Raw genomic sequence first — 21495 nt, forward strand, 5'->3', positions numbered from 1 at the left:
CCCCTCTATTTCTCTCTCAGAAACGTTCTGGTTTGGACAATCAACTATTCGGCCACCCCAGTGACAGAGCCTGCTTTCCAGTTTCCCCTCAAAAGGGCAGGAGTGTAAGGGGCAAAACATGGAATGGGTTTAAACCTGGCTTTGCAGCTCATTAGCCACGTGCCCTTGAGCAGTCAGCGAACTTGGCTGATGGTTGAGTTTTGCTCACTGTAAAACCGGAATAACGACATCCACCTCTCTCTCCGGGTTGTGGTGACAACTACATGGATACACAGGACCTGGCGCATGGGAGCTGCCCAAAGATGTGACTTCTTTTTCCCTGCCTTTCTCCCCGGGGTGTATACAGAAACAACCCTAACAGTGCGTTTTCTGAGATGACGCTGCATCTGGGGGTCAGGGGCCCCTGCTCCGTGCATAGGTTTCACCAGCTGCAGAGAGAGAAAAAGCCTTTCTGGGGCGTATCCCAGAGCTCTTAGGAAAAGAGAGACCCTATGGCTCCTGCTCACAGTCTTCAGCTGTAATCATCCAATTACACCCTTTTATGTTCTATTTTACTGCACCTGAAAGGAGCAGGGATATCTGGATATCTAATAGCTGCGTTTACAGGGAGGTGAGCAACTAAAAATAGTCCCACAATCTGTGGGCGGGTTTCCAGGAAATGCTTGACTTGTTAGAGAACTGCAAAGAGAGTGTGTTAATCAAGACCTTCATCGGAATCACTTTCCCATGCTGCTTTTAGAAGGTTGAGGGCCTTAGGTCTTGTTTTTACCAAGTGAAGTAGAATCTTAAAAATATATATATAAGCAATTACAGAGGGAGTTGAAGATTAATACTGGGACATTTATGGGGATCCTACAGGAGGAACTTTAAGCCAACGATAAATAACCACACCACTACCACCACCAAACAATTTATATTTTATTTCCCTCTTCATGAGATTGTCCAAGTCCGTAGTAATGATACATGTTTTTCATGGTTGATCCTCTCATACTTAAGTTGGAGAGGCAGAGGATCCATACTATTTTTTTTTTTAATTAAAAGTAAATATGGTGAAAAGACTTGACTTCACAGCTGGGTGCTACTTACTATATTTCAGATTATTTAACACAGAAGATGTACCAGTTTCTTGCGATTTTTCACAAGGGCAGAGACAAAGGCTGATTAGGATAAATTTCCATTGTCAGAATTTTAGAGTCTGGCATTTTCCTTGAGTTTAAATGCTATATTAATAAATGTTGAATATAGTTTAATGCCACTACTTTTTCTTATTTGAATTGAAGTCAGTTATTAAAAGGTCAAACATTATGAATGATTCTTAGGGAAGGATAGTATGGAAATGAAATGCAATACACACATAGTAAGCACTTCTTAAAAAATGTTAGTGCCTCTCTTTAGTTAGCATTAAAGAATAAATGATAAAACTCCAAGTCGAATTACTCATTTCTTTTGAACTTTAATATAGTAAATAAAAATGCAACACTGCCTGAAATTAAGAGTATAAATATTCATCTGCTAGAAACACAAAATTAAGGTGTTTTTTTAAAATTTTTTTAACTAATCGAACTATTAAGTTACAATGTGCTGAGACATTCTGTAAAAAATTTTTCCTACTGTATTTTTGATTAAAACAAACAGTGGATTTAAGGGGATATTATGGAAGAGATAACACATGTTTCATCGTGAGGAAATAAACACCTTTACATGTAGTAGACAGCACTATCTTGAAGTGGCAGTTGATTCCGTCTTGCTACTTCAATTTTGTTTCAAACTGTTTATTTCTATAAAAGGGGGATGGTATTCCTGACAAAAATCTTTCCAATCAGCTATTTCAATCAGTGTGACATTGAATTGCTTGTGGTCAGGTTCACAGACAAAAAGCCTTTTTATTGACTCAGTTGGGTCAGATTTCCAGATTTTATGCCCGTTCTCATCCCCTGAAGACAAAACAAGTCAGAGGAGGACTGTTGGGGGCCATACATTATTGCATGTTTGTGAAACAGGGGCAGCAATCAAGAGATTTTGCCTCAAAGATGGGATCTAGTTTCTGGTTTGCCATGAACAGTGTGACCTTTCTTCTTCACTCTGTATGTTTAAGGCACAGTATTCTCTTTCTGACAGAGGTATCGTGATTGGGGGTACAGTTGTAAGGGAGTGGTGTTGGAGTGCAGAACTGTTCTGGTCCCAATTCCGACCCTAAGTGGCCAACTGACATCCTCCAAAATCCTCAGCCATTATTTCTGCCAAATGATGGGTAGATAGGCTTCTACTGAAGTCCCTTTCTGCTAATCCCGCCTATATTTTATTTTCTGCCATACATATTTTTTTAATAAATATACATATTTAATATATATATATATGTTAAGTTCAGGTCAGATAATTATTTATATGTTAGTAAGAATTAAGAACCATATTATTTGTGATAATGATGTTTCAAGTTCCAAAACAAACTTCTTAGTTCCTTCTTGGTCTTCTTACAGTTTAATAAGTCACCTTCTGACACCTTTTCCTGAGGCTCCAACCTTAATTTTTAATTACAAAAATAATGGCAATTTACAGGACCAAACATCAAAAAATAATATAAGTGCTAAAAACAAAAAAAGGGGGGGTGAGGAAGGAAACCAGGGTCAAGAAAGTATGCAATTTCTTTTCTTAAGCAATACCACGATGTTTAGTAAATTAAGGAGCAGGTGATATACTCACTGTGTGTGTGTAGAAGAAGTGGTGTGTTTCTAAAGGAGAGTCTGAGAGAGGATTAAAGGTCAGATGTCAGCCATTTGGCTGTGGTTTTTATGTGCCTTTTACATTCATGGCTCTCCCATAAAACTAAAATGTAACAAGTTAAATAAGTGTTGCTAACACAGGATATTGAAGTTGTAATAATATAGCAGCACTGTGAAGAGCCCTTGGAGAAATTCAGAGCTTACTTCACACATTCCTTTCTTACAGGAGATTGAGCTATTTATTTTATCCTTTTAAGAAAGGATTCATTTAGAAATGATTAGGACATCCTTTTTTTTTTTTTTTTTTTTTTACGGAGACAGGTAGATAGATACGCTTAAGCTAAGTTTTCATGAAATTGCTAACTATATATATAGATATAGATATAGATAGATAGATGGTAGATAGATGATAGATAGATAGATAGATAGATAGATGATAGATTCATTTGATGTATTGGAGATGGAAAACTGTCCTCCAATTCTTTTGGTTTGCAAAAGCATTGCACTGGAACAGAACTATGTAGCTGAACATGCTGTGATCTTAATTTTGTTTTAAGTTATTGTAATAAAAGATTAGATACTGATGTTCCCAACGTTTAAAAAAATCAACCTAAGATCTTTGCTCAGATAACTCCTCTGCTGGGGAAAGGCAACGTGGCAGGGTGCATTTTCAAAGCCCAGAGAAGTGGCTTCTGGTGTTTTGCTACAAATGTGACTTCTTCATAGTGTCCCTGGTTCCTAAGAACCATGTCCATAAAATAGGGGTGAACAAACATCACTAAAAACAGAAGACCTGTTCAAAAGTTACTTGATCTTATCCTTCTAACCCTGAGATCCAGTGAATGTGTCAACTCATGGCGAAAATGCACTGAAACTAACTTCTAAAAGGTCCCGAAAGGCAACAAAACCAACCCAACACACAAACAAAAAAACAAGCCAGCCCACGGGCCCCTCAGAAGGAGTCATCATTGGTTTCTGTCTCTCCCACTTCCAGCTATGTTCTGGTCTCTGTATCTTTCCCATTCTCCCACTCCCACTCCCTGGCTCACCAGTCCAGAGGCTTGTCAGCTAACACCGGGAGACTAGCAGCTGTCTTTCTTGCCTCTGGGCGTCCCTCCCTCTCCACATAGCACTCACTCTTCCTAAAAACAACTGATGTCATCATTCCCCCAACCTGTGAAGTCTTACATTATAAAGTTCAAATTTGGTCTGGCACTTAGACTCTCCATAACCAGCCTCATTTGTCTATTTCAGAAATATGGCTCTCTATTCCCTCACCTACAGAAATTCTTGGCTCTAAATAAATGATATTATTCACCAGCCCCGAATTAGAGCCACAATGTTGCTGCAATCTTCTTCATGCCCTTCTCCTTCTCCCTCATGTGCAGTGGGTCAGCTAGGTCCCCTCCAATCACCACAGTCTTATCCATCCTTTAATGTCAGATTCTAATCCTACCACTGCTATGAGGTCCTCTTCCTCTTGCCTCTGAACTCCATCAGTAAACTGATCTTTATTATTATTCATCTTGCCTTTTACATTTACTCTTTTTGTTAATAGGCCCTGAAAGGCCACCAAACCAGACCAAACCAAAACCAAACAACACAAGGTAAAAGTAATTTCCACGGACTCGTGTTTCTTCCTTCAGCTAGGCCATAAGGTCCTTGAAGAATGGACCCTAAACCTTGCCTTTCTCTGTCTCTTGCTCACTTACTTACCAAAGCCTGAGTTCAGGACTTCTTGGTGATATAAAAACAATTATGAAATGTGTCCATACTCGCTTAAGTTATGCTTACACTTAAAATCAAATGGTCCATCAATTTGAGTATTCCTTATTCCTTGACCTGAGTTGTCATCACACGAAATATACTCACTTGGTGAAGTGTGAAATGTGTGGAAATTCAAATATACTTGCATTGTTCATTCTTAGATATCAGCAGCCTTTCAAGTCTTTACATTTAGAAAACCAATGGAAACTGATAAGCAAAAGTATTCAAGTGTTCTCGTAATTTCCTTTAAAGATATTAGACAGAATTATAATCTTCAGCCATAACATTTATCACAGTTGTTTTTAGTACTAAAAATGTGACTATCTTTTTCTTCCCTTGTTCCCCCTTTAGCCAGCATTACTTTTTTTAAAGTGATGATTCTACCATTGTAAATTCTTCCTTGTGATTCAAAATTAAAATTAAAATTTTATATGACCAACAATTTTCTATAGCACAAACCTCTGGCAAAATGTAAGACGAAGCCTCAGTGCCTTCAAGAATGACATTATGAGTACTGGAAATGGTCATGATTTTAGTTAATTGTGATCATCCTTTGCTACAATCCATCTTGTTTTTAGATTATATTTTTTGACCTGGGAAGGGAAAAAACAGAAAACTATAGTGAGAAATTAGAAAGGTTGAAAATGTAGGTGACTCTTCTGGCTTTTCCTCCAGTGAATTTCTGGTAGTGCACTTAGGGCCTTTAAAATGATGGGGAACATGGTCTTTCTCTGCAGCTTCCTGCTGAAGGGCCCAGAAAGAAGCTTCCACAGCCTCTTTTGGTGCTCCTAGCTGGGATTGTCACCCTTTCTCCAAGCTAAGCCGTGTTTATGCCTCCCAAGGTCCCATCGGGAGAACTGGGAGAAGAAGATGCCTGTGGAATTCTCCTTCCTGCATTGTTTTAGAGGGCACATTTGCCTGATTTTTCTGAATGCTTCTTAATTATCATTGCTTTTGAGTTAGAATATTTTATTTTTTTAAGGATTTTTATTTATTTACAAAAGAAAAGGAGAGAGAGAGAGCACAAGTGGTGGGGTGGGGGGCAGGGAGAGGGGCAGAAGGAGAGGAAGAGGGAGAAAGTAGACTCCCCATGGATCAGGGAGCCCAATGTGGGGCTCGATCCCAGGACCCCGGGATCATGACCTGAGACGAAGGCAGTTGCTTAACCGACTGAGCCACCCAGGCGCCCCTAGAATATTTTAAATAATGAATTTTTAAAATAAATTTCCACTTCATTTGTCTTTGGACACCATCAAGTTCTATTCCTTTGGCATATAAAGCTATGTTTGCAAATTCCCCAGCAGTTGAGTCTTGAGCCCAGCATGGCATACAGCACCAGGGAAAAAGTCTTTTTAGCCAAGCACCAAGAGGAACTTGGAAATCCATATGTCAGCCCCAAACAATATGCCCCAGAATGGGGGGCTGAAAATGTTAGCTTTCAAAGAGGACTGACTCTTATGGAGAGAGAGAGAGTTCCTAAACCATATTATTTATCACCATGCTGTTTTGTCGATCTCAGCCTATTGGTAATACTATCAGCTAGAAGTGCCTGGGGTACTCACCTGGACCATAGTGTTGCAGGCGAGCTCCCACAGACATTTCCCCAACTGAAGCCAGTGTGGCTAGACGGGTCCCTGAGGTTATCATGACTGCAAAATGCACCTAAGGAAAAAACCATCAGGGAACTTTGAAGAACAAGATTTATTACTCCTAGGTCCTGGAAGTACACAACACACCTGTGGACCACACAGTGCAGTCACAGAGAGAGATGGAGGGAGTGCTGACTGGGGTCTCTGCCTCTCCTGGGGTTGGAGGGTTTTGCAGGTTCACTCTGTTTGGGGAAATTAGAAACATAAAAACTGGAATTAGGGCATGAAAAGGAATACGCAGAATCACTCAGGTGGTCAGTTATGTAGGTTAATGAGGGTTTTGTAAAAGGGGAACTGAACGCCTGAGGTGGTCTGTTCCTTATCTGGTTGTTTTGCCAGTGGCCATGCCACGCAGCTGCCAATAGTTCATTCAAGATGGAAGTCTTTGAAATGGTTGCCACAGCAATCAAAAGCTTAACATCAGGCTCTTACACTACACATGCTAATTCCTGTTTTCTGCCTTCATGGTCTGGAAACATCCTCAGCCATCATCTGTGTTCTCGAAAATTTCCTCCCAAGGAGGGGACAGTAAGTTCTTCAAGTCAGTTTTAGAGTTTTAGTTTCAAAGCTTGATTTTCTATGGGGCACCAGGGTGGCACAGTCCGTCGAGCGTCTGACTCTTGATTCACCCTGGGTCATGATCTCAGGGTTGGGAGGTGGAGCCCTGTGTTGAGTTCCATGCTGAGCATGGAGGCTGCTTGGGACTCTCTCTCTCCCTCTGTCCCCCCACCCTGCTTATACATGCTCTCTCTATCAAAAAAAAAAAAAAAGAAAGAAAATTAAGGTCTGAATCTTTAAAAAAAAAAAGGTTGATTTTTCTAGGGAGTGGTTATGAACACAAAACCAGTACCTCATATTTAAGAAGCGTTTGTTCTAGATAACTTCTTGGAAACTTTTTAATTTAGGTATAAATTACTTCTAGACTTAGCCATGAAGAATCCTGTCAGTGTTTGTATGCCAATGGTTTCAGTGGGAAAGCATAGTTCTTTTGTTAGCTGTCTTGATCCTATAATCTGCCTGGATAAGTCGCATCTGATAAGTGGCTCTCCAGTAGGCTAACTCAAAGTAGTTTCACTGGCCCTAAAAATGACCTCATGGAGAAAGGAGAGTGTATGTGAGCTATCTCCCCCACTGGGGAGTCACAGAGCCTGTTTATTAAGGTCTTAAGAAGTCCAGGGGTGCAGAAATGTGACTAGCCTTATGTAATAATATTTCCCAAACATATTTGGCCATGAGACTGAAAAACTGGTTTCTAGTTAGCATCTGGCAGAATTGATATTTCCCAGAACACACTTTGAGAAACAGTGGGTTACGTATCTTGCCTTAAAAAAAAGAGAGAGAAAGAGACCTAATTTTTTTTCAACATGAAGTGTAACAAAAATAAACAACATTTCACTTTTATCCTACAATAATTTACCATTGTCTAGCTAGCCACGGGTTTCTCCTCCATATTCGTTAAGGCCTGATCTTGGGTAATCTAAGTATACTTCTCTCTTTTTAGTCCTGTTTACAGGGATGTGTGTTCAAATGTGACTGGGAATTCCAGGCACTGTCTGAAACTGAGAAGGGAGACATATCACATGGGTTTCCCCACACACATATACTCTGTTCCATTTCAACTTTTTCTCTTCCTCCTTACTTGAGGTTTTCTATTGAATCTATAATTATACTGTATTCTTTACAGAGGTAGTAGGTGTCTTGATGGTGAGTCAACAGGACACAGGCTCGATAAACTTCTCAAACAATCAACAGAATTCCCAATAGATGATTGAAGCTACACTCTATTAAATATTTAAGGTCCAGAATAGGGATTAAAAAATAACTTTCCTACACAGAACTGCAGGGGAGGAATTTTGAATCAATGAGGGAAAAAGAAAAGAAAAAGTATTGAAAGCAAGAACCACAGACTTAGAGGTGCTTTCTTCATTAATGTGTTCTGACACTGTAATAACTTCAGGTTATGTAAGCCATAGGGCAAAAAGCAGACAAAATTATTGGTCAGAGTGTCTTAAAAATACTAAATTAACAGTGGAAACTCTTTGTCCTCTGAAGGGAGTGTGGAAGACACAAGGGGAAGCAGGAGCTAAGTAATGCTTTTAGAGCAGAGTGCTAGAAATCCCATGACCTGTGACTTCGTTATATCACCAATGCCAACCTGTAGCCAGAAGATGGTGGGTCCTTCTTCTGCAACGCAAAGACCCATAATCCTCTGGCTTACTTGAATTCTTAATAAACTTCCCAATTCTCCAGTCGGTAATTTTTGCAACACTAAAGTTTTGCTTTGAAAGGGTTAACAATCTCCATTACTTATGACCCCAATGCTCCACTGATTCAGTGTTACCCTAGCTGCAGATGTGGTCAGGTTAAGAGTTAAAAGTAATAACACAGATCTGACCCCCTACTCATACACACACTCCAACGGAGTCCCTTTCAAGTCTGCTCTGGAGGGCGCCTGGGTGGCTCAGTCGTTAAGCGTCTGCCTTCGGCTCGGGTCATGATCCCAGGGTCCTGGGATCGAGCCCCCCATCGGGCTCCCTGCTTGGCGGGAAGCCTGCTTCTCCTCTCCCGCTCCCCCTGCTTGTGTTCCTGCTCTCGCTGTCTCTGTCTGTCAAATAAATAAATAAAATCTTTAAAAAAAAAAAGTCTGCTCTGGATATTTCTGGGAGTCTGAGGAGCCGCCTTAAGTGTGCCCTTCTAATGGTTTGTAGACTCTGGGGCATTCTTTCTTTATGGTCTTATACCCCTCCCCAAAATGCCACTCTACCACCAGTGCTGATCATGCCTTTGGTGCTCCTGGAAACAGGCCCTGATGCATCCAATGCTGGTACCAGCTGTGGTGTACCAGGGCGTGCTGTGGTCCCCACAGAGATGGCGAGATCATCCCACCCCTAACCCATGTTACCCTTAGTCACCGCAAGTCCCTTTATCCACCCCACTCACAGTCTCACGGAGACCTTCCTGCTTCTTCAGTTTTACCCCAACACCTCAGTCCCTGCACCCTGAGCCACAGGGAGGTTAAGGGAAGTTTCTACCACATAAAGACTCTGGCAATACTTCCACCCTCCCCTCTGGCCAAATAAGTCCACCTGCAAATCACCTTGTACCCATCAACTCCCAACTCCTTGTGCCACCAACTTTAAGCCTGATCTTGATATTCACTTTAGCCACATTTCCCTGAAAAGGTAGGGACTTCCTGCAGAGATGGATTTGCCCTTTAGTGGAGGGCTCCAGACAGATCAAGGCCTCACTCTCAGCCAGGACTTAGAAAATTTGGAGCATGTTCAGAGAGATGTCAAAGAATGATTAAATATTTAAAGCCCTGGGAATAATGGAAGAAAGCAAAAGCCTCTGAGGTCACTGGCAGCATCCCACAAGAGAAACAGCATGGGTCTTATAATCAGAGAGACCTACATTTAAATCCCAGCTTTGTTTAATAACCGTGACCATGAACATTTGCTTAGCTTTTCTGAGTCCCAGTTTCCTCACCTCTCGAAATAGAAATTATATGTAGCTTACAGATGGTCTATATTGTCTAATATCTAATAAAGATATGAGAGGCATAATGGGAATGAAAAACTTTGTGAAATAGAATTTCTATTTCTTCTTGCTCACAATTAAGGGAATGTTGGCCCCCAAAGTTTGGAACACTGGGAACTAAAACTCTTGTGTTACAGAAGTAATAGAAACGATGCCCACCCCCACCCCCAAACATAAGCCTGCCACTAGGTAGGAACTCTTGAACCAGAAAATCTCGTAGGGTCTTGAAATACAGAAATATTAAGATTGGCACATCAGCTGTCCTATATCAGACAGTTCCTTCCCTCCACCCTCCAGTTTTCTAATGATGTAAATCCATGATTTTCATGAATTGGGAATATATAATTATCCTCCATTTTAAGGTTAATACATGCCAATTTAAGACAAACAAGCAAATTCAATTTAAGATTAGCAAATAGGGTTTTACATTAACAAGTGTTCCTTTTTATATCTGAATTGAATTTTACCTTATTTTTACTACTGTAAGACAGAGGAAGAAAGAAAAATACATACTTATTATATATATATATATCAATTTATATGAAAATAGGGAGAGAATCCCATTGCAGTTAATTGATATTTTTCTTGAGCTTCTGTTTAAAGTAAATGGCTTTGTTTTACCAAGAGTATTTTTGATTTGCAAGGTATACCTTGTATTTGGAGGACCACAAAAAGGAAAAGAAACCCTCATAAAGATGAAACAGTGTTCTTGTTATATAAATAAAGTTTTTGTTTAAAATATCTCCAGGAGGTTGTAATAAATAGGAATATCATCATGTTATATGTAACGAAATAAATTCTAGTGAATGAATATATTGGAAAATAGCAAATTGTGCTGAGCAATACGGTAAGAGTTAATCAGATGTATCTTAGTGGTTGTCTTAAGAGGTTCCTGCTGCCAGATCAGTTATACATCCAGCAGGGGCCTCAGGTACTTCTCCCTTTATCCTGGAAGAATCAATTGAAGCAACGCACCGTAAGTAACATAAATACTGGATGCAATCCCATGCACACTCTGTACACTTACTACTTACAAATTGGAGATCTAAAAGAGATGTCTAAGCCAGGATGTATTTGCCAGGCATAAATAAACATGATTTAAGATATAAACGGTCTTGATTCAACTGTAAGCCCTAGATTTTATAATATTTTCTCTCCATAAAGAGGAATTTCATGAAGCTAATCTGTTTCAGACGTAAGTTTTAAGAAACAAGTGGGTTTTTTTTCCCTAAGATCATTAAAAATTTTATGGTTATGATATAAATTTTAAATTTGAAAATTAAAAGAGTTCCCAATCCATAAAATGCCCATTGCATTTCCAGAAATACTTTTTGAATTTCTCCAGTATAAAGTGAATATGTATTTATGCACTTCTCAATGGATTATTCTCCCTTGTTAACTAGACTGAGAAAAGGCAATAAAATATTCAGCTGCCTAGTGCCATCTTTCTGATAAAGAACTCGGCTGTAACATCTATTCAACCAGCAAATGTCTTATTCAGGGATGACCCCAGAAACTCTCATCCCACTAATCTTTGCTAAAAATGTCCCTACTGAAGAACTGCAAATGAATGAAAACTGAACCATATCAAATTTGTCTAAATAATCAAAGAGCAGATTTGCCCTGTCTTTTTTGGAGGAGAGCTTATATTAACCAAGTCACTTTGTTCTGCCTGTACTTTGCATTTTCTCAAGTCACAAGGATTTCCCTTTCGGAAATGATATTAATTTAGAGCAACAGAGTCCTGAAGAGTGCTGTGTGAAGACGTTAGACAAATCTAGCAGTATTCTCTAACAATTTGAAAAAAGCCCATGCAGCTGTGAAAGGGAACTCTTAGAAGAGGGCCAGCATCTTACAGAATCGCTGTGGAGAGCAGCCCAAAGCACATTCCCCAAACTGTGGCAAGTCAGGACCTCATTCACAATTATGCACCTGTAATTGTGTGCATCTATGTGCTTTATGATCTTTCGTGATACCGACAGCATAGAGAATGAAAATCACCAGATAACCCTACAGTCTTGTTTAAACAATTCATTTCAAATTTCTCTTTCCAAGAGTTTCATTAGAGCTGCTAAACTTAAAAGAAATGTGACTAGGGTAAGCTTCTCTTTCCTACAGAGTTGCTAAATGGAAAAAGAAACGCAATATATGTAAAAAGAAGAATAAAGGAACTATATAATCTGTCTGAAAATCCAGCTCTGAAAAAACAAGAAATAAATATAAATCTGCAAATAGAAGTGGGAGTCATTCTTTTTCCTTATAAAAATCCTAATAGTTAAGAATATAAAAACATTTTATCATTTAGTCCATTATTTTAAAATTTAAATGATATGTTGTTTATGTTAATTGTTGCAAATTGAATGTGATTCAAGTTTGGATCTCACAGTACTTTGCAAAAAAAAAAAATTAATGAATATTTAGTTCCAATCTATTGGAAAAACTGTTTTCTCCCAGCCTCACTGTATTCCCTATGCTTAGTAAGCTGTGGATGAAGGCCTCTATAATCACTTTTACTCATAGTCATCTCTCCTTGCTTCTGAAGTCATCAGTGTCTTTAGCCCTTACTGGTCATTTTTGCACATATTGTTACATTGTTTAATAGTTCTTAAGTCTTTCCTTCAAATAAATATTCTTTAAATAAATAAATAATTTCCTTGTATATCTGTTGCGTCTTCCCAAATATATTTCAAGCTCTTTGATATCAGAGAGTCTTTTTTTAAGATTTTATTTATTTATTTGAGATAGAGAGAGTGAGAGAGAGAGAGAGAGAACCCAAGCTGGGGTGAGGAGAGGAGGGAGAGGGAGAAGCAGGCTCTCCACTGAGCAGGGAGCCCAATGCAGAGCTCAATCTCAGGACCCTGGGATCATGATCTGAGCTGAAGGCAGATGCTTAAACAACTGAGCCACCCAGTTGCCCTCAGAGGGTCTCGGTATGTCGCAAGGCATACGCCTTCTGAAGGCCAGGGCTGTGTGTATGTGTGCATGTGGTGTGTTTGGTATGCGTGTGCGTGCACACATATGCATGTGTGTGAGCACATATCAGAGAAACATTTAAGTGCACCCTGGCCATTTCCCATTACCCAGAGCCCCAGAACAAGGTCAGCCTACCCAGGCACCCTCAATTTGATCAAAATCAATGAGAATGGTAAGCCCAGTAAAACAACTCCTGACCAGCAATGGACAGGGACCTTTTCCATGTTCTACTTCTAACACCATTTATCAGGCCATGATACCAAGAAAAGTGGCATGAGGAAGGGGTGCTCAGACCTCCCAGCCTTTCCATATAGGCCACTTCCCACATGCTTTGTGTCTGGTGGTGGACGGCAAGATAGGTAAGGGAACTGAGACCGCATTTTATGCTTTCCTGATCTTCCCTCACAACCTTCATCAATTTCCATACCAACAAGGTCATTATATGCTTCTCACTAAAAGTAAAGTTCAGGAGTGGAATTGGAAATGTGGAAGCGGCTTCATTCATTCTGTCATCAATTATTTTGGAGCTCTGCTGTGTCCTAGGCCTTATTCCGGACTAGGGTGGCAATGAAGAATGAAATAGCCCAGGTTTCTGCTTACATGGACCTTCCATTTCTAATAAGGAGGGAGTGACATGGCAGGAAGAAAACAACAAACAAGCACATAAAAAATGAACAAGCAATAATATTTACAAGGGAAAAGATGCTCCAGATAATTAAAAAAAAAAAAAAAAGAACAAAGCAGAACGATACAGTAGAGATCAGGGGTGTTAGGGTGGGTGCTAACGTAGGCAGAAGGTCGTATACAACGTCACTGAGAAATAGACACTTAGACTGACACCAGACTGACATGAAGGAGCCAGGCCCCTCAGAGCACAGCATTGGCTGCTCAAGAAAGAACAAGTGCATGACCGAATCTTGTATTCAAGAAGAGACAGCAGGCCTGGGTGGCTGAACTATGGTGAGTGATGAGCAGAGCGGTGCAAGAAGAAGTCGAGGAAATAAGACATGCCAGGGTAGGCAAGGCTTTGTAACCTCAGAAATAATTTGGGATTTTATTCTAAGTGCAATAGGAATCCAGTGGAGGATTTCGAACAGTTGTGACATACTCAGATCTAACTTTTCAAAAGATTACTCCGGCTGCTACCTGGAGACTGATTTGGGCTCCAACAGAGACAAGTGTGGAAGTTGGAACGTGCTCCCCCAGTGGTCAAGCTGGCTTGAATTAAAGTGACCATTAGAAATGAAGAAGAGTAGGGGGTTTCAGAACAAATTTTGCAGGTGGTGCTGAAGAATCGGAAGACAAGGAGTGAATGGCCAAAAGCTTCAAGGATAGCTTCTGGGGGCTGGACTGTGAAACTAGGTGGACAGTTATGACAATGACAGCAATGCGGAGCCAGCAGCCCTGGGAGAGGGAGAGGTGGAAAGCAAGAGTTGTGCGTGGCTATGTCAAGTCTGAGACAATTATTATACTTGAGAGTGAAAATTTCAAGCAGTCTGGCAAGACAGTTCAGAGGCATAAAGACACAAATGGTTTCAGTGATCAGCACTGCGATCGCGGGAACAGTAGTTACGGAGGGTACAGAAATAAATGACCCTGTTCCCTTGCGTGAGGAGCCAATAGAGGATTGGAGAGATGGTCACATCCATAGCTGAATGTATTACACGTGAGATCTTTGGCAATTGCTCTGACAGGCCCCCAAGAAAAGCACTTTAGAAACTTTAAAAGGGAGTGACTAATTCTGACTCCTGCCACCTTTGATATCTCACTGCCAAGTTATTCTGCTCTTCTGAAAAACTGCTCTACCTTCCCACTTCACTTCCTTCGGGATAGAGTCTATTACTCTTTCAGGCCCATCATTTTCTAAAGCTACTAGGGGAAGCTGCAATTATTTTTCCATGGCTAATGCCTTAATGCTATCAACATTTTACAGAGTTAAAGATTGTCTGTGATGGTGTTGTTAAATGGGCTGCTTCTGTAGACTTCCAGGTTTCGTATTCTAGGGATTTTGATAGGCTTTTATAGGCTAAATATGAGAGCATGGCCTTAAACCAATTCTAGCACTTTTTAGCACAGCATTTATACTAATCTGTTTGAACTGTGTCAAGAACCATATGATCGGTGGTGCTTAAACTCTCAAATCACCCTGCAGTTCCTGATGTAACATTTTCGTACATAATTTCCTTATTGAATAGATGGTTTATAAGTATTCAGAAAAATTAGTGGTTGGTGAAACCAATTACCAAAAAAAAAGTTTATTTTCGTGCAAAACAATTTTCAATTTATTTTGTTTTTCTTAATGTAAGGTTTTAATGTGCCTTAACTATATTTATACTATAGTTGTTAAGCCTATAAAGTCAAGAATTCATGAAGTAACTAGTAAAAATTTACATTATAAGTGGGATAGGCTTTAGAAGAGCCACCACAAGATAATGACCAAATAACACACACACACATCGAACTGTGCTGTGAATGGTATTTCTTTGCAAATAATAAATCCAAAGAAACATGTTTCATACATGAATAGGTATAGATTCCAATCAAGAATATGTTTTTTAGGGAAATAAGGTCTTTATCAATAGAAAACTGCATATTTTATTTTATTTATTTATTTTTTTAAATTTATTCATGAGAGACAGAGAGAGAGAGAGGCAGAGAGAGAAGCAGGCTCCCAAGGAGCAGGGAGCCCGATGCAGGGCTCAATCCCAGGACCCTGGGATCATGACCTGAGCCGAAGGCAGATGCTTAACCATCTGAGCCACCCAGGCGCCCCAAAAAACTGCATATTTTAAACACTCAGACTACTCCAAAGCTCCCTGCCCACATGATGTCCAGTGCCCTGTCCCCTTCTCAAAAAGCAGTTTCCCATTAAGGTATAGAATATCAGGCCTGGAAAGAACCTTAGAGATCATCTGAGTTGGCCAACAAATTCACTTGTATGCACACTCCTATGTTACACAAACACATATTCTGAGCCCCAAGAAGCTTGGTGATGTATGCATGGTCATATCACTGGGACAAGAATTCTTCAAGTTCCCAGCCATAGGCCACCGAAAGAAATCTGAGCCCTCCATCAATCCATATTTTACTTTCCTTCATAGAGCTGATCTACAGGTAGAGAAAATAATTTTATTAAATGAATCTACCCTGAGATATGAATCCCCTTCTTCTAACCCTCACCAGAATTATTTACTAAATTACTATTCAGTGATAATTAAATTTATTATCATTAATTATTATTAAAATTGTTACTAAAGAATTATTGACTGCTGCAAATATAATTTGTAAGTGGTGGTATTTCTGCAGTGAGACAGTTTAGGGGCAGGGGACCTTTTCCAGAACAATTGAGATCACATACTTACCTTCACTGCATGTTCAAGACCACTGCAGCTAAAGGAAAGCAAGGAGAAATTCCTGGCTCCCTTCACTCTCCTCTATGGAAAGAAGGACTGGGGTAAGCTTTGTCTGATCTTCTCCTCCCTTACCCAGTATTTGTTGCTGGTTGCTCGCTCAGGCCCTGATGCCCTAGTCTAATTCTTGCCCCTCAGTGATGGTGACAATCACTACCTTAGAGGTAAAGGGCTTTGCATATCAGGCTGGCCCTTTAACCCATTCCTACCTGACCCATCCCACAAAAATGCAAAGGATGCAGAGAATCCCTGATGCCCTAGGACACAGACCCAGGTATACCTAGGAGGTTCCCAGGACAGTTTACAGCTTCACTCAGTTTACCTCCCCCATCCCCCCATTTCTCTAGTCCACCTCTTTCTTTAGGAAAAAGAAAATGACAATAGCAATTTTGACAATCCTGTACCTCCCTGTAAGAAGTACCCCTCTGATTCCCTTTCCTTCTTGCTTGGAAAGAGTGTTGCTGTGGCTCATTGGGTGAGCTTGACCCCAAGGCTGTGCTTCCTCAGGGAACTCCTCCAAGTGAGTCCAAAAAAATCCCATTCAAGGGAAGCTACCCTCTGCCCCAGCCTCATCCTGTGGCGGAACAGGGGCTCTGCCTCTGAGAAGCTAGGGGATAATACGCAATTCTGAAAGGCAAACATGGCGGCCTGCTTTCTTTGCCTCTAGCAGAACAGAGCTTCACTCTTCATTCATTCCTCAGAGTCTGGTAGCCAGATCAGAAAACAGAGGAATCTGCTCCCATTTAAAAAAAAAAAAAAAAGTTAGAGTGTATTAGATTCAGCTTTGAAAAAAAAAAAAAGGAACTTTAAATTTGGAGAAAAACCTTTGTTTAATCACATCAAGTCTATGTCACAAGCTGAAAAATGCCAGGAAATTCCAAGCTAACAGCAGATACTTCATCTATAACTCATGCCATGGGGCTTATTTTTATTCTTTCATGTGCCTGCAAACAGAAGATGAAGGATTAGAAAAACTGAGTTGTATGTGTCTTGTTTTTGGTTTTGTTTTGTTTTGGTTTGGTTTTTTGGTCTTGTCAGTTCATGTCATAAACTTGGCATTACTCTGTGTTTTTTTTTAAGTTTAGTTAAGAATATGAGATTATACTGATCCTGTTCTCCAATTTCTTGTTAGTGCTGAACAAGCACTTTTGGCACTCACAACTCAAATTACTGCCATGTTGCTCTGTGCCTTAGTATGTTTGGCTATGAACTCAAGTGTCTTGACCCACCATCTATCTTTAAGGCCTGAGAAAGAAATCATTTTAGCATTCCTGCTCTTAGCTCATATATATATAAATCTATGATCTATGACATGCCTGCAACTCTGAAGTTAGCACAAAACTACGAAGAACAAAAAGAGCGGAGGGGACAGGGTGGGGGTGGGAGGGTGAAAAAAAAAAAAAGCAACAAAGACCCACAAGCAGAATAATATAAAATCTGCTTTGTGCCAGCCATGGGTTCTGGATCTTATAAAAGGGGGTACAGAATGTATGTAACTCCAAAAATATGTAACTCTTTCTCTTTTAAATGTGGAAAGTGTTCATTTTTCAATCTGAGTGCCCTGAATTTCTGTATTTGTTTAAGAGCCGTGTGGTACTTAAGAAAAATATGGAGCCCGCCACAAATAGTGCAGTTCAGCTTTCCAAGGATTTGAAAGCTTGATCACTGCAAATGTCTGGGAATAAAGAAGAAAAAACGAAATATTAACACCAAGTATAGCTTAGTGGCATAATCAGGATTATGGTTGTCAGTCATTGAAACAGAAGAACAAAGCATGCCAAGGAACAGTGATAGCAATATGGCTTTAGCAAAATAGAGAATGCCCTGTAATAGGTTAAACTTTAGGATCAGGTCTCAATCAGTAAGTATTTATTGAGGACCAACCAACTGCATGCTTCAGTTCCTAGAAATGTAAACTATGGAACCTGCTGTCAATTAGCTTCTAATCTAGTTTCGATATGACAGTATGGCATATAGGATATAGGATAGTGTGCATGTAGCCCCCAGGACTTAAAACTTCTTGTACAAGAGGGCATCTGGGTGGCTCAGTCAGTTAAGCGGCTGCCTTCGTGGCTCAGGTCATGATCCCAGAGTCCTGGGATCGAGCCCCGCATCGGGCTTCCTGCTCCGCGGGGAGTCTGCTTCTCCCTCTCCCTCTGCCTGCCGCTCTCCCTGCTTGTGCTCACTCTCTCTCTGTGTCAAATAAATAAATAAAATCTTAAAAAAAAAAAAACTTAACGTACAAAGATTGCTGTGGAAACCCAGCAACCACTGCTGCAATGAGTGAATCCCTAACTCTGGAGTCTTACAGACTTGGGGTGGAATCTTACTTTAATTCATTCTTTTACCATGTTTATTGCTCACTCTGCATGGTGTATCTGCAGTGGGCAGTGGCCGTGCAGCAGTGAGAGAGAAAGAGATACCACCCCTACCCTCACGGAGCTTAGAGCACAGTCCACAACACATACAACGTTATCACACACATGCAAAATCCAAATTGTTATAAATGCTGAGGGAAAAGTTTCAGGCGAACAAGAGAGTATCAGGAGGTTGCAATTCAGGCCAGGGAGTCAGACAAAACATCTCTAAGCATCTCTCAGGCGGAAACCAGGGAGAATATCAGCCTGCTAGATGCTCATGCAGCAGGGTAAGAAGTGGCAAAGAACAGCAAGCCCGGCCCCCCACCCCAAAAGAGAGTGCGGCACTTGGGATTGAAGTGATCTTGTCCACGAATCAACCTGCCTGAGGTTCAATCTTCTCATTAGCAAAGTTAAATACATTACTATCTACCACAGATTTATATTAGAAAATAAATATTTACAGAACATCTTTACAGAAAGAGCAGAATATCCTAGGAAAACTTACTGAGACCATACTGAAGGTCAGTGAATGCCTACTGAAGAGTCCTACAGACATAATAGGGAAAAAGCTGGTCAAATACATACAGTGCCATAAGGAGGAGACAAATCCTGGAGAATAATGGGAAGACGTGATGTCTGTAGTGGGAGCTAATTAATGGTGGGGCCCTTAGAGGTCAACACTTCTTTTTTTAACTTCAGCAAAGTATTAGATTTATGAAGCAAGACATTTAGAAGTTCATATAACTAAATATACAAACTGATTTGTTTGTTTTGGATCATTCAGTGTCTGAGAGTGAATTATTCATTCAAGCATTAATAAATTAGAATTTTTCTATTTGGCAGTTGGCAAAATTTACTTAAGGAAATAAAAGAGATATCCACCAAGTTTGGACTGGCTTATGCGTTTTTTTTTTCAGGTGGCTCAAATCTCAAACTCCAAGTGTAGAAGGTTCAAGCTATTTATTAATGTGTATCTTTTACTCTACTGATTTATAGTACATGTGAAAACAAATCCTGAGATTGGTTGGAACTCAAGTATGAAAAGAGCAAGAATTTACCTGCACATTGCTTAGCCCAATGATAACACCAACTTTGGTAGGAAAGAGAATCTGCTGTAAGAATCAAAGCCAATGGAATGTTTCTCTATCATGAAATAATTTTTAATGATACCCCATTCCCTTTCAAAATGTCACTGCTGTATCTTTTTTTTTTCCCCCATGACTTAAACATACTTTTTCTCTTACATTCTCTACTGCAGTATGTTTTTGGTGACTTCCAACTTCTGAAAACAATTACAGTTTTGGCCTATTCTTATCTAGATTCAGTGGGAAAATGTCATTCTATCAACTACTCCACGTAAAAAATAATAGCCCCCAAAAGATGATATGTAGTCTAAGATCCATTAGAATTCAACTTTTTCTTAGAAGGAAAACTGAAGACTATTTGTTTGACTCCCCACTCCTTAAAAAACAACAACAACAACAAAAACACACCATGGCTACCTACTTGCATTCTGCTTTCTCATTATATTGTTCAAAAATCTCTCCTCAAAAATATGTCTCTGCAATTCATTTTATTCTACTTACTTTGATGAGCTTGATAGAAAGTAAAAGAACCCAGCATGATTTCTCTGTTTACTTATGAATTACAGAGATCATGCACAGCCCTTGCAAATTGTACAGCGATCATAGAAATATTTCCTGGGATCTGTCACTACCCATTTTTTCAGCACTCTTGGGTTCTTTTAAGGAGTATTGGTAAATATGCTTGTCCTCCATTTGTAACTTCTGATATTGAGGGAGGAAAAAAAAGCACAAAATTTAAATCCCAGAATTGCTCCATCTTTCTTAATCTAAGTATCATCAGTAGAGTTATTTTTACCCTTACCCTACCTATAGCTTAACAGAAAACCACATCTTTTCTCTTAAATTGGAGCTCATAGAAAGCGTTTTTCCAGACCCTTCTCATTCTTTTCACATATCTGGCTGCATCTTTGATACATTATTGCTAGAAAACCGATTTAAATTGAAGTTTAATAAAATTATACATTATTCCTTGGTTAAAAATCTCCTATTCAGTACATTTCCTTGAATTTGACCTTGGATTTGAATTAATCTTCCACTGTAGTTCTCATTCATCATCTAAACCTAGTTTTTTCAATTTACCTTTGGCTCATCTCCTGTCCTCCTATTGCCCCAACATTCCTTTGCCTCTCTAGCTACTAGTAGAAGTTGTATGCTTCTACCAATAAAGGCCTGCCTTTATTAAAGTGCCTACTGGATGCCAGGCACTCTGTTAGATTCTGTTGGGTGTAAAATGCATACATTGGATACAGTCTTTACCCTCAGGATCCAAAGTCTGCTTGGACACAAAGCAATGGAAAAACAATCTGGACCTCAAGTTGCACTAAGTAAAGAGAATTCAGAGAAAATTGAGGCAATTGAGGCTGAAACACACAGGGAAGTCTTCGAAGGCTTCGAAGGGCCAGATTTTGACATGTAAAGAGGAAGATGGTAATCAGCTTGTGGACCAAACTATTTCTGTTGAGTGGCATACAAAGCAAGAGGATCCTAATATGCATCAAGTTTTGTGATGCATTTGTTAGGATTGGGGGGATCCGTTCCTGAACATTAGGCAGCAAAGATTCTGCCTATTAGGTTTTGTTGGAACAGTAGCTGGAATAGCAGAGGCTGAGCAAGAGTGTAGTAACATTCATGTAAACTTTCCATTTTACCACATTTCATAGATTTTCATAGATTTTTCAAAGCATTCCACATTTGTGATCTCATTTGACTTTGTCAAGTAGATAGGAACCATATCTCTCATTTTAAAAATTAAAAAAAAATGAGTCTCAGTGTAAGGAACTTCCCTGGTGCCTCCTGGTATTAGATACAGAATATTAATGAAATCACAGGCCTCATGATCCAGAGCTCAGAGCATTTCCCACTACAGCAAATGCAATAAAAAAAATCCCCAGTTTCAAGAATTATATAGTAGTGATTTTCCATGGATATGTTCCACAGAAGTAAGGCTTACAGAAAAGAATAAGTGTATTTATGAAATCTATCTATAAAATTTC

Source organism: Mirounga leonina, unplaced genomic scaffold (assembly GCF_011800145.1).
Source record: "Mirounga leonina isolate KUSES-001 unplaced genomic scaffold, KU_Mleo_1.0 Mir_53, whole genome shotgun sequence".
Taxonomy (NCBI): Eukaryota; Metazoa; Chordata; class Mammalia; order Carnivora; family Phocidae; genus Mirounga; species Mirounga leonina.